At 40.9% G+C, this 13,077-nt stretch overlaps 1 long non-coding RNA gene across 1 annotated transcript; it reads left to right on the forward strand.

The window, feature by feature from the left end:
• Positions 1–1,019: 1,019 nt before the first annotated feature.
• On the forward strand, positions 1,020–4,351 carry LOC130328716 (uncharacterized). Its single transcript, XR_008872589.1, has 3 exons — positions 1,020–1,409; positions 3,210–3,722; positions 3,897–4,351. It is a non-coding gene; the product is annotated as an uncharacterized LOC130328716 (long non-coding RNA).
• Positions 4,352–13,077: the final 8,726 nt, after the last annotated feature.

The raw sequence follows: 13,077 nt of genomic DNA on the forward strand, positions 1-13,077 counted from the left end.
TGAACAAATCAGCAAGGATACCTAGCACAGGTACAGTACACTGAAAGGCAGAGAAAACTACTGGATTCATTCCTTGGGTACTCTGGTTCCTCGTGGTCTCAATGAATTAATATAGTGCCACCTGTAATACTGCTACATGCCTTTGTTCTTCTTTTCGTTTTGCATGCAATTTATTGTTGCTCAATTTTTTTTTTGCCTGAATTTGCATTATTATACAATCACATTGTGCCCGGTACATCGGGGCATTACACTTGTTGGACTTTTTGCTCCTCTGTATAGATATATATTCAGTGGGATAAAAAGTTTGGGCACCTCAGGTAAAAATTGTATTAATGTGCATAAAGAAGCCAAGGAAAGATGGAAAAAAATCTCCAAAAGGCATCAAATTACAGATTAGACATTCTTATATGTCAACAAAAGTTAGATTTTATTTCCGTCATTTACACTTTCAAAATAACAGAAAAAAAAATGTCATCTGCAAAAGTTTGGGCACCCTGCAGAGTTAATATCTTGTACTGCCCCCTTTGGCAAGTATCACAGCTTGTAAACGCTTTTTGTAGCCAGCCAAGAGTCTTTCAATTCTTGTTTGAGGTATCTTTGCCCATTCTTCCTTACAAAAGTCTTCCAGTTCTTGATGTAATCCCCCGTGGATTTCGAGGTGTGTTTAGGATCATTATCCATTTGTAGAAGCCATCCTCTCTTTAACTTTAGCTTTTTCACTGATAGCATCAAGTTAGCATCCAAAATTTGCTGAAATTTTATTGAATCCATTTTTCCTTCTATTCGTGAGATGTTCCCGGTGCCACTGGATGCAATACAACCCCAAAGCATGATTGATGATGCTTAACAGTTGGACAGAGGTTCTTTTCATTAAATTCTGTTCCCCTTCTTCTCCAAACGTACCTTTGCTCATTCCAGCCAAAAAGTTAAATTTTAACCTCATCGGTCCACAGAACTTGTTTCCAATATGCATCAGGCTTGTCTATATGTTCATTTGCAAAGTTCAAAAGCTGATTTTTTGTCGTGAGGATGTAGAAGAGGTTTTTTTCTGATGACTCTTCCATGAAGACCATATTTGTACAAGTATCTCTTTATAGTGGAACTCCAGTGTCTGCCTGATCTTTCTGGAGGGATTATGCAGTCAAACGTGGGTTTTGAATAGTTTTTCTCACAATCCTGCGAGCTGTTCTGTCTCATATTTTTCTTGGTCTTCCAGATCTTGCTTTAACTTCCACTGTTCCTGATGACTGCCATTTTTTAATTCCATTCCGAACAGAGGATATTGACATCTGAAAATGTTTTGCTATCTTCTTATAGCCTTCTCCAGCTTTGTGAGCGTCAACTATTTTCAGTTTCAGATTTCTAGACAACTGCTTAGAAGAACCCATGGTGCTGATTGTTGAGGCAAGGTAAGAGGAGTCTGGGCATTTAAAACCTTTGAGATTGACATCACCTGGTCTTCCCAGATGATGATTGAGAACAATCCATGACACTGGCAGGTCTCCGCTTTGCAAAGGGGGCAGTGCATGCTATAAATTCTGCATGGTGCCCAAACTTTTGCAGATGCCATTTTTTAGTTTTCTGTTATTTTAAAATTGTAAATGATGGAATTAAAATCTAACTTTTGTTGACATATTATAAGAATGTCTAATCTGTAATTTGATGCCTTTTGGAGATTTATTCACTTTATTCACATTAATACAATTTTTTACCTGGGGTGCCCAAACTTTTGATCCTCACTGTATGTATATATATATATATATATATATATATATGTATGTATTAGTAGCTTCGGCAAAAATGGGCATCGAACTTGGATCCTTGCAGGTGCTTTTTGGCCCGGAGGTGAAGGGTAGGTTTGTTGGGGGGCCTCTCTCCTGTTGGAGAAGGGCTTAGCAATAGACCGCATCCTTTGTGCACGTTTTTTTAGTGTGACACATTTGCACTTTTTCTTGCACTTTGGGTGATAGAGAGCACTTGCCTCGGCTCTATATATTTATTGTAATTTTTTTGCACTTTTGCTTTCCTGTTGTATATACTGTATTCATCTTGTATTTTCATGTGTATATTATTATTATAATGTCTAGTAGGATATACCCTTTACCTTTCACCTGTACACCTGAATTACCTACCACATTACCTTCTTTCATGTACATATCTGGATTCATTCCTACCTACTACCATTTATATGTCTTGATTCCTACTTACTACCATCTATATGTCTTGATTCATGTTACGCCGAGCGCTCCGGGTCCCTGCTCCTCCCCGGAGCGCTCGTGGCGTTCTCCTTTCTGCAGCGCCCCGGTCAGACCCGCTGACAGGGAGCGCTGCACTGTCATTCACGATGGGGATGCGATTCGCATAGCGGGACGCGCCCTCTTGCGAATCGCATCCCAAGCCACTTACCCGTCCCGGTCCCCGGCTGTCATGTTCTGGCACGCGCGGCTCCGCTCTCTAGGGCGCGCGCGCGAGCCCGCTCTCTATGATTTAAAGGGCCAGTGCACCTGTGATTGGTGCCTGGCCCAATCAGTCTAATTAGCTTCCACCTGCTCCCTGTGTATATAACCTCACTTCCCCTTTCCTTCCTGGCCGGATCTTGTTGCCTTGTGCCAGAGAAAGCGTTTAGTGTTGTCCAAAGCCTGTGTTTCCAGACCTTCTGCTATTACTATTGACTACGATCCTTGCCGCCTGCTCCGACCTTCTGCTACGTCTGACCTTGCCTCTGCCTAGTCCTTCTGTCCCACGCCTTCTCAGCAGTCAGCGAGGTTGAGCCGTTGCCGGTGGATACGACCTGGTTGCTACCGCCGCAGCTAGACCATCCCGCTTTGCGGCGGGCTCTGGTGAAAACCAGTAGCAACCTAGAACCGGTCCACCGGCACGGTCCACGCCAATCCCTCTCTGACACAGAGGATCCACATCCAGCTAGCCGAATCCTAACAATTCATCCATCTTTGTGCCATCATTTACCCATCATTATCAATCATCCCTTTCATTTCCACTCAGAACCGTTTTTCTCCACCACATACAAACACTCCAGTCATTTCCCCTCATTTTCTCCCAATTATCTTTACACTCACTATCCTATTTACCATACCTTCTCCCCTCCATACCTCCCTCTGTTCCATTTATACCATTATTCCAATCAGTCTCTCCCATCTCCCTGTCTCTTCTGTATTTCTGACAGCTCTTCTCTACTTACTGCTTCTCAGCGCTTCTAGGATCCAGTGCTGCGCTACGGGAGCCTAGACACGTGACCGCAGCACGAAGATGTCCTCACAGTGACAGTAGGCTGACTCTGGGCGTGCTGGTTGCAGCTCTAACGAAGCATCCTAGTTACAGCCTCGCCCGTACATCCTCCCCTGACCCGGAGGTACTACGCTCCAGGCCAACTCGGTTGCATCTTTTATTTTTTGTGTCTATGGTCACTTCATGAATTTTTGTACGCCCACTGCATCATCTGCATTATGTACCCATATACTACTTTATATTATGCTTGCGTATTTGTTTTTCATTGTTTTCATGTATTTGATGTGTTTCATGTAATAAACTCTGGCCTCTTCTGGTGAATTTGGGTGCCTGTTTCCACAGTTTTTTTTCTGCATCCACTTCAGCTTGTCTTCCAGGATTGGCAAGCCCTCTCCTGCACCCTAGGCTCAGCAACTGTTTCCATATATTGCTAACCCCTACTGAGGGTTGATATGCAAGTTTTCCACTTGCTCCAGGTGAGTACCCTTTACCTTCGGGCATCCTGTTTGCCCTCAGCTTAATTTTCTCTTAAATACTACAGTAATGCACTAGGCGCCTGTGCCGGTCTTTCCCCTTTTTTTCTTATACCTGTAGAATTCAAAGAGAGCGTACTTTCCATAGTCATCATATTTTGTACTTTTATTTTATAGTTGAAATCCTGGAAATTGCTGAACTGCGGAAAAAGATTCTCTGTGATCTGCAGAGTGAACAAGGCAAATAAGGCAAAGACAGAGTAACAAAGTAACAAAAAATAAATAAATACTGAACAAATGGTACTATCTAGAGTTACTGAAAATAATACACAAAAATAAGTTACCTTAAAGGGGTACTCCGGTGGGGGAAAAAATTCAAATCAACTGGTGGCAGGAAGTTATACAGATTTATAAATTACTTCTATATAAAAATCTTAATCCTTCCAGTACTTATCAGCTGCTGTTTACTGTACAGGAAGTTGTGTAGATCTTTCTAGTCTGAACACAGTGCTCTCTGCTGCCACCTCTGTCCATGTCAGGAACTGTACAGAACAGGAGATATTCACTATGGGTATTTGCTCCTTCTCTGGACAGGTGAAATGTGTTGAGTGTTGAAAATGCAGGGACATTCCCCTTTTCTGAAGACATGCCCCTTTTGTCAGCGACCACACCTCCTTTTCTGAGTGGAGGGAAGAGTTAGTAAGGTTTTTTTGATTTTTTGTTGCAAATTCTGGCACACGACAAAAACATTACAAAATCTACTTGGAAAAGCCTTAGTAAACTAGGCCCACTATATACGTATAAAAGCTGGTATACTGATGCACAGGTCTGACATGTCCTCTGCTGCTCTGCCCTGTGTAGGCATATAATGTACAGTAAAACCTCTTTGAGAAAAGCACCCAAAATTGCATTGATGAGTGATCTTCTATGGCAGTTTCCCAAGTGCAACCCTCAAGTACCCCCAACAGGTCAGGATTTGAGGATCTCCTATACAGAGAACACTTGGGGTGATACCTGATATACTGACCACAGTTATATCACCTGTGAAAGACTAAAGAAATTCTGAAGACATGACCTGTTGGGGGGACTTGAGGACCACACTTTGGAAACACTGTTCTATGGGGATGGTCTACTGGAAGACGATGGCCGATATGCATACTATGTTATAAAATCGGAAATTGGTCACAGGAAATTTAATGAAGATAAAGAGGTGATCTTCTCAAAGGGGTTGTCACGATCACACCCTATCGGTCCAGCCAAGACGCCAGAGAGAGTGTGATGGTGCAAGGGTTAAAGCCGCCAGACCTCTGGGTATCCACTACTAGTCCCAGCAAGTCACCAAATTAACCCTTAGATAAACGTGTTTCACCCGAGCTGCCTTCAGAAAGGTGAGCTCATATATTTAGAGATCAAAGACCAGAGCTGATTAATTAAACATTTAATCTGATAAAAGGTATCACAGTACTATGCATAAAAATAAACAAATGACATACAGGTATAAGAATATATATAAGAGTTTAGCAATACAAGTTCAGAAAAGCAAAAATGAAGTTCTTACAGCGTAATAGTATAGCAGTCCATGAGAGTGAGTCTCCAGCTGTCCTTAGGATGGTCTTGTCAGCTTGGGGCACAGATCTTAACAACCGACTCTAGCATTGTTAAATACTATATATCTCCTTTTTGGAGGGACTCCATTCCCCCCTCCCCTCTGATGCCACCAGGGGGGCATCTCTCTTCCTGGCCCTCTTATCTGGTTGATTATATGATGGGACCAGAGTGCAGGACTTCAAAGACGATGTAAACACACAGCCAGACCCCCCAATAAACTGCAATACACAAAAGACACAGGATACACCGTCTGAATGACCCCTCACCCCCCAGGTCTTAGTTTATACACAGATGCAATTATAAAACACATGTATGATTTAATACTCAGGCCTGGGCCTGACACCTCCCCCTTTAGATGGGGACAGAGAGATCTTGCCTTTCCAGGCTGATAGATCTGTCTCCATTACTCCTCTATTTCTCCCTGACACGATCGTACCAGTACTTCCACCTGGACTGTGCTGCTGTGAGGTTGTCATGTACCAGCCCAGTCAATGTCTGCATTCTATCCCTGAATCTCAGAACATACTCAACCACAGAAGTCTCAGGGGCAGGTGGCCCCCCTTCCCATTCTCCCCTAACTAAATCAGGGGGGCATCTCTCTTCCTGGCCCTCTTATCTGGTTGATTATATGATGGGAACAGTGTGCAGGACTTCAAAGACGATGTAAACACACAGCCAGACCCCGCAATAAACTGCAATACATAAAAGACACAAGATACACCGTCTGAATGACCCCTCACCCCCCAGGTCTTTAGTTTATACACAGATGCAATTATAAAACACATGTATGATTTAATACTCAGGCCTGGGCCTGATAGGGGTGTTTTTATTGCAGAAGTTTCACTGTATTAAGGAACTTCTGTAATGACTTTTTCACAGACCCCATGGATCATGTATAGCTCCCTACTTCCCATGCTTATGTAAACTGTGGGGTGTACACATCAACAAAGAGAATAGAATTGTGGCACTCACCAGTTGTGTTTATCTTCAAGCTTTATTCATACACTTACACCGGGTTCACGCATTTCGCTTGGTAATTCCGGTGCAGCAGAGTCCCATTGCTGACATTGGGATTACACTGCACAGTGTACACTGCAGAATTTTTGAGGCATACTTTCTGCCCAGAAAATCTGCATGAAAAATACCGCCAGAACATTGAACTTGTTTAATGTTCTGGCGGATTTCCCCACCGCAAACATTGGCATTTATAGGGACAACAATGTCCGTGCGATCCTTGCTCCGACTGGCCAAACTCGAAATCACTGGACGGATTTTGTCCAGCTGGAAATTCCGAAGTGTGAATCTGGTCTTACAGAATGGGGGGGGGGCAGGATATCGAACAATGGGTATACAGGCAAAAGTGATGACCGTTTCATGTGAATATATACTTCTGGCCTCCTGATGACATTAACATCCACAGGTGTCTAAATGGGCATGTCAGCTAGCCACAAACAAACAGAATAAACAGTGCATTGAGTCACATTATCCATCTAGCTTCACATTGAAGCAAAACAGTATGCTGATTGCTGCCTGTTGTCGGGGATTAACCCTCTCAAGGCTGGCAAATCTGAAAACCAAGGGCTATTACTTGTGATTTTCATTTATGGGGGAATATGAGACATAGAGCTCCCTTCCCAGACTTGTAGGAGTAAAATACTCCCTAATCCTAAAAAAATAAATGGTGCTTTGATTTTCCCACATAATAAAATCCATGAGGGCATAGCAGAATATAAACATCAAATGTACTTATGCAGCAAATTTATTTGGATAGCTGGTTATCTTTGGCTCATATTTTAAGGAATGTTTTAGACAAATTATAATGGCAAACAGTGACCACATAACAAAATCCCACTCAGGACTGCTTCTGTAAAAGGGGTTAGTTATCAGGTGGGAGGAGCAAGTTTAGAGTTATGCCCATTGTGTATTGTTTATGTGATCCTCTTCCTAAGCTACAGCGTGACACCTGGACCCAGGAATCACCCAGATCCAATGTGTCATACGGCCTCCAGCTGTTGCCACGCCCGTTCTCCCACCTCACCCCGCCCCAGGCCTGCTTGCAGCAGCAACCCTCCCCCGACCTGAAAAAAATAAAATAAGAAATAAAAGCACACAAAGGACAATAGAGAAAAAAGTAGAGAGAAAAAAAAAATAGAAAAAAAAAAAAAAAAAAAAAACCCATCTCTAGCAGAATAAAGAAATGGGCATGTTTAAATGGGCAATCTCATTAAAATGAATGTTTTGCTATTGCACTCCTTATGGTAAATAAAAAAATCTGTCTAATATACTTTGTTTTAAAAAAAATGAAGTTTTCTATATTTTATATGTGTTTAAAAATGCTGCCACTAGGTGTCTCTCCACTTGTCCAGAGCACATTTCCCCCCCATCTTTTACACAGGCTTTGGACACCTGCTGGCCTGGCAGAAGTCCAAACACAGGAAATGCAGTCGGGAGTGCTGAGGGGTTTGTGTTCAGCGTTATCCAATCATAGCTCATCTCACACTTACCTCACGAGGAAGTTCTCCCCTGTATGGCTTCAGATAATGTCACACCTGCTGGGGAATGCCCCTTCCCAGGGGTGAACCTGAGGCTGAGCAGAAAATACAATATCAAGGTAGAAAATGAAAAATAATAAAAATAGAGGCATGATGGGGGAAGTGAACTGGGAGGATTATAAAAATGTATCAAGTTAATGAGAGGTACTCCAAAATGCCTAATCCTCGCCTCAAATGTCCGTCATTGGAACTTTCCTATTTTCAAAATTGGAATCCTCCATCATTTGTTTAACCCGATAACGACCATGGACGTCTATACTCGTCCAATGGCCGTTACCGGGGTATGACGTGGGCTCCCGACTCGAGCCCGCGTCATACCGGACAGCCCCCAGCTGATTCCTGTAGCTGGGGGCCGGCGTTAATAGCCGACATGCGGCGATCGCTGCGGCCGGCTATTAACCCTTTAGATCGCCGCTGTCAAAGTTGACAGCGGCATCTAAAGGTGCCTGTATTAAGTCTCTGGTGGTCCAGTGGGGTGTATCGCCCCCCCGGAGCAGAGCACGCAGATCATTGTGGTTTTATGAAACCACAATGATCTGTATGAGGAATCTAATGATTCCTCCTAAAAGTCCCCTAAGGGGACTAAAAGTGTAAAAAAAAAAAAAAAGTTTAAAAAAAGTTTAAAAACACACACATTAACCCCTTCCTTATTAAAAGTTTAAATCACCCCCCCTTTTCCCAAATTCCATATTAAAAATATGTAACCATAATAAAAATAAACAAATGTGGTATCGCCGCGTGCGTAAATGTCTGAACTATAAAAATATATCATTAATTAAACCGCACGGTCAATGGCGTACACGCAAAAAAATTCCAAAGTCCAAAATAGCGTATTTTTGATCACTTTTCATACCATAAAAAAAGGAATAAAAAGCGATCAAGAAGTCCAATCAAAATAAAAATGGTACCGATTAAAACTTCAGATCACAGCGCAAAAAATTAGCCCTCAAACCACCCTGTACGTGGAAAAATAAAAAAGTTATAGGGTTCAGAAAAGGACAATTTTTAATGTATAAATTTTCCTGCATGTAGTTATGATTTTTTCCAGAAGTATGACGAAATCAAACCTATATAAGTAGGGGATCATTTTAATTGTATGGACCTACAGAATAAAGATAAAGTGTCATTTTTACCGAAAAATTTACTGCCTAGAAACAGAAGCCCCCAAAATTTACAAAATGGTGTTTTTTCTTCAATTTTGTCGCACAATGATTTTTTTTTCCGTTTCGCCATAAATGCTTGTGTAAAATGACTGATGTCATTCCAAAGTAAAATTGGTGGTGCAAAAAATAAGCCCTCATATGGATTTTTAGGTGCAAAATTGAAAGGGTTATGATTTTTAAAAGGTAAGGAGGAAAAAACGAAAGTGAAAAAACAGAAAAATGCTTGGTCCTTAAGGGGTTAAGGAGGCGTTCTAACATATGCCATAGCATGGGGTACAAGAAAGATATAGTGGAGCTGGAGAAGGTTCAAAGACAAACAACAAGAGTAATAAGGGGAGTGAGAGGACCACACTACACAGAAAAATGATCAGCTTTAGGGTTATTTAGTGTAGAAAAAAAGATGACCTAATAACCTAGTAATAGGCTCAACTGGATGTATGGATGTCTTTTTTTTTAGCCTTACAATCTAACTATGGCATAGACTTTCACAGACCACTACATGTAACCAAATTTGGCCTGCTTTATGCTGTTATACTTTTTCTTACTGATAGAAAAGTACTAAGCTTTTCTAGCTCTCAAAGAATATGTATCTCTATCCATCAAATAAAACATATAGTGGCATAAAACAGACCAGATCTAATCACATGTATACTGTACTTGGTCAATAAAAGCCTATGGCCATCCTGTGGGCATGCTGCAGTAGGTGCTGAAAATACAATTTTGATGGACAACATACAGTAAAAATGTGATTTAAATGCCTCCTAATGTGCATAGGAGCATCACCGCTGCTTCTCTATTTATGTTTATATCAATCTTAAGGAAAGTCTATGACATCACATATATTTAATGAACATTTCTGTGTGATAGTGTCTATATACTGTATGTGGTGACCTCAGCAGTACATTATTTAAATAATACATGAAAAGCATTTTTGTCAAGCCTATTATTCCATGCAGGAGTGGCAACTTTCAATAATAACATTTAGCATTATTCGCCAAGCATTCAGACTCAGCTAAAAGTTTCTGGTTTATGACTCGGGTTCACAGATTATAACTGGGATTGAGGTTATATAATTATTGCAGTGCAATAGACAGTGAGGTAGTTAATAGTAGCATAAGGTATTATTAGTCTGGAAAATACACTCACACTTCTTCACATTTCATTTCTGTAATTATTGTAAATATACACTACATTGTGGACCTCCAACTGTTGCAAAACTACAACTCACAGTATGTCAGGACAGCTGTCGGGGCATGCTGAGACTTGTAGTTTTCAACATTTGAAGGTTAACAGTTTGATTCCATAACAATACAGCAGTGCAGTACACTATTAGCTTAAAATGGATCTATCAGCAGGATAACAGGAATGTTAATGAGCCCATGGCTAGATAGATTTGGAGCATTTTTTTATTTACATAGGGGGAGATTTATCAAAACCTGTGCAAAGGAAAAGTTGCCCATAGGAACCAATCAGATTGCTTCTTTAATTTTGCAAAGGCCGTGTTAAAAATATAAGCAGCGAGCTGATTGGTTGCTCTGGGCAACTTTTCTTCTGGACAGGTTTTGATAAATCTCCCCCATAGTTCTTTTCAGAGCTGAGATAAAAGCTTTTTGTCATCATGGAAAGGTGCTCAAAAGCCCGGGGGGCTTCCCCCGGCACAGCAAGAGCCCAGGTAGGTACAAGCCCTGTCCTTTTTTATCAATTACACTGGGTAGACAGTTGATCCCGCACGGTGAAGGGCGCAAACCTAAGAAAAATACCAAACACCAGAATTGCTGATGATAAAGTGATGAAAAAAAGTCCCATCTACACAAGAATAATACAGATAAAAAGTGCAAAATATGAGCAAGTAATAGAGGTTAGATTATTTGTGGCCCAGCAGGTAGCAGATTCTTACTAATATCAAGAAGCTGATGAGGTCCTTATCTGTAATGTCCATTTATTTGTTTTCATATTTTTCTGTTTAGGTGTATATTCACACACTAGTATCTTCAAAACAGTTTTTCTGTTTTCCCTGGATAGGGAATAGTTAATACTCAGAACCAATGAGAATGCGGGTGTGCCTATGTATCTCCAGCTCAGTCTGCATTCTAGTGGCTGGTTATCTTGTGCAATACTTTTTGTCTGTTGAGTGCAATAATGCTGCTATTATGTCTATGCATTATACTTCTATGTCTGCTTGAGCCGTTATCTTGTATTTAGCTTGTGATATGATCTGAGTTTTTAGCCATTGTTAATATCTTGTTTACTATAGATTGTAGCCTGTTACATTTTAGTTGGTTATGACAGATGTATGTCCTTTCTAATTTGTTTGGTCTGTGTTCACACTGTGAGAATCCTGTCCTGTGTTCCTCCTCTTAGTGGAGTTTGGTTTTTAATTTATCCTGTCTTGTATCCTGAAATATATCCTGTTTTGAATCTTGAGAAATATCCTGTCTAATATTCTGACCAGAGTTCCTCTATGTTGTAGAGTTTAGTTTTCTTGTGTCCGTTTTTATGAAGTTTCTTGTATTATATTTGTTTCCTACTGGGTCAGCATCCTGATCACACGGTGGAGTGTAACCGTTGGTCAGTAGTCTATTTGGCTTTATTATATTGTCTACTCCTTTTGGATTAGGGTGTCCAGTTTGTTTGTTCTGTGTCCCAGTGTGAACAGTGTCCTATGTCCTGATCAGTTTGCCTGTTTATATTCTGCCCTGTTAGTATTTGTATCCTGTATATCTGGTTGTCTAGTAATTTTCCTGTAATGTATTTGTCATGTGACCGACTATGTATTTATTTGTTTTTGTGCCACTGCACTGTAGCGCAGGGAGGGACCGGCACCCAGTTGTCGATCCATCGCTTAGGATGGATGAGCAAGTAGGCAGGGAGAGTGTTTTTAGGGTCAGTTTAGGGCTCACTCTCCCTGTCCACCCAGTTAGTCATGACATTATCCTTATGTGTCTATAGACTGACCTTTCATTCAAAATCTATTTGTGATATTCTTTTATGTCATTCATTTGAACCCTCTAGCTGTTGATGGTAATATTTTCATTTTTTATATTTTTTTTCATCAAAGTATTTTTCTAGATTATGATTGTATGGTGTTGCATTAATGTTGAAGGAAAATCAATTAGAACCTGAGACATTCAAGTAGTTGGTTATTGAGGGGGTTAAGCATTACAATAACTTCTCTTTGTATATATAGACCAAAGATAAAAAGAAAATAATGCTGTTAATTATGACCCTGAAGTATGGTAAAGTATGGGTCATAATCTTGTAACCCATAATTTGCATTCTTTTTTTTCAGGACTGATATAACTGTTCTTTATGAAGTCTTCACAACTAGCTTTTGTTCAGCTGCCAAATGCGTAACTGAGATGAAAAATGGGTCATTTTAAATGTAACATATTTTTTCAGACTAAAATGCACTGGATTACAACAGAAATATCTCAGATTTTTTGTGTGGCTGATGATAATGCCAACTTTCCTGGTAGTTTAGCTTAGTAAGAGTAACGTGTCACTTACTTAAATGGTCACTGTCATTTGGAGAATGTCCTAGCAACATGCCTAAAGTGTGGATTAGTAGGGGTCTAAGTGTTGAGACCACCATCGATCAGAAGAACGAGGTGGGAGAAGTTCAAATTCAGCGTGTTCACCTTTCGCTCTGTGTCACGTGATCAAAACACACTTGCAATGTATGTCGATGGAGCAAGGACCGAGCAGGACAGCACAAAATTCTCCCGGCTCGTTTTCCTAATTGGCGGAGTTAAAAACTTAAACTGATTGATCAGCAGTCCAACCAATCAAGTGTTTTAAAATGTAAAAAGTTGTTGATTGCACCTGATCTCACTGCTGAAACCCTCTGCGAACGTGAATTATAAGCTAGGGAAGCAGGTGGCATTGTGTGTCACTCCGTTGCCAGATTTCACAGCTGAGCACAATGCAACCCACTTCCTCGACTAATAATTCACAATCACAGCAGCCCCTGGGCACCTCCCTTGTGGCCTCCACACCCTTTGTCAATGGTATGAGATAGCTTTTGTTCTAGGGAAC

This window comes from Hyla sarda, unplaced genomic scaffold, assembly GCF_029499605.1.
Source record: "Hyla sarda isolate aHylSar1 unplaced genomic scaffold, aHylSar1.hap1 scaffold_3132, whole genome shotgun sequence".
Lineage (NCBI taxonomy): Eukaryota > Metazoa > Chordata > Amphibia > Anura > Hylidae > Hyla > Hyla sarda.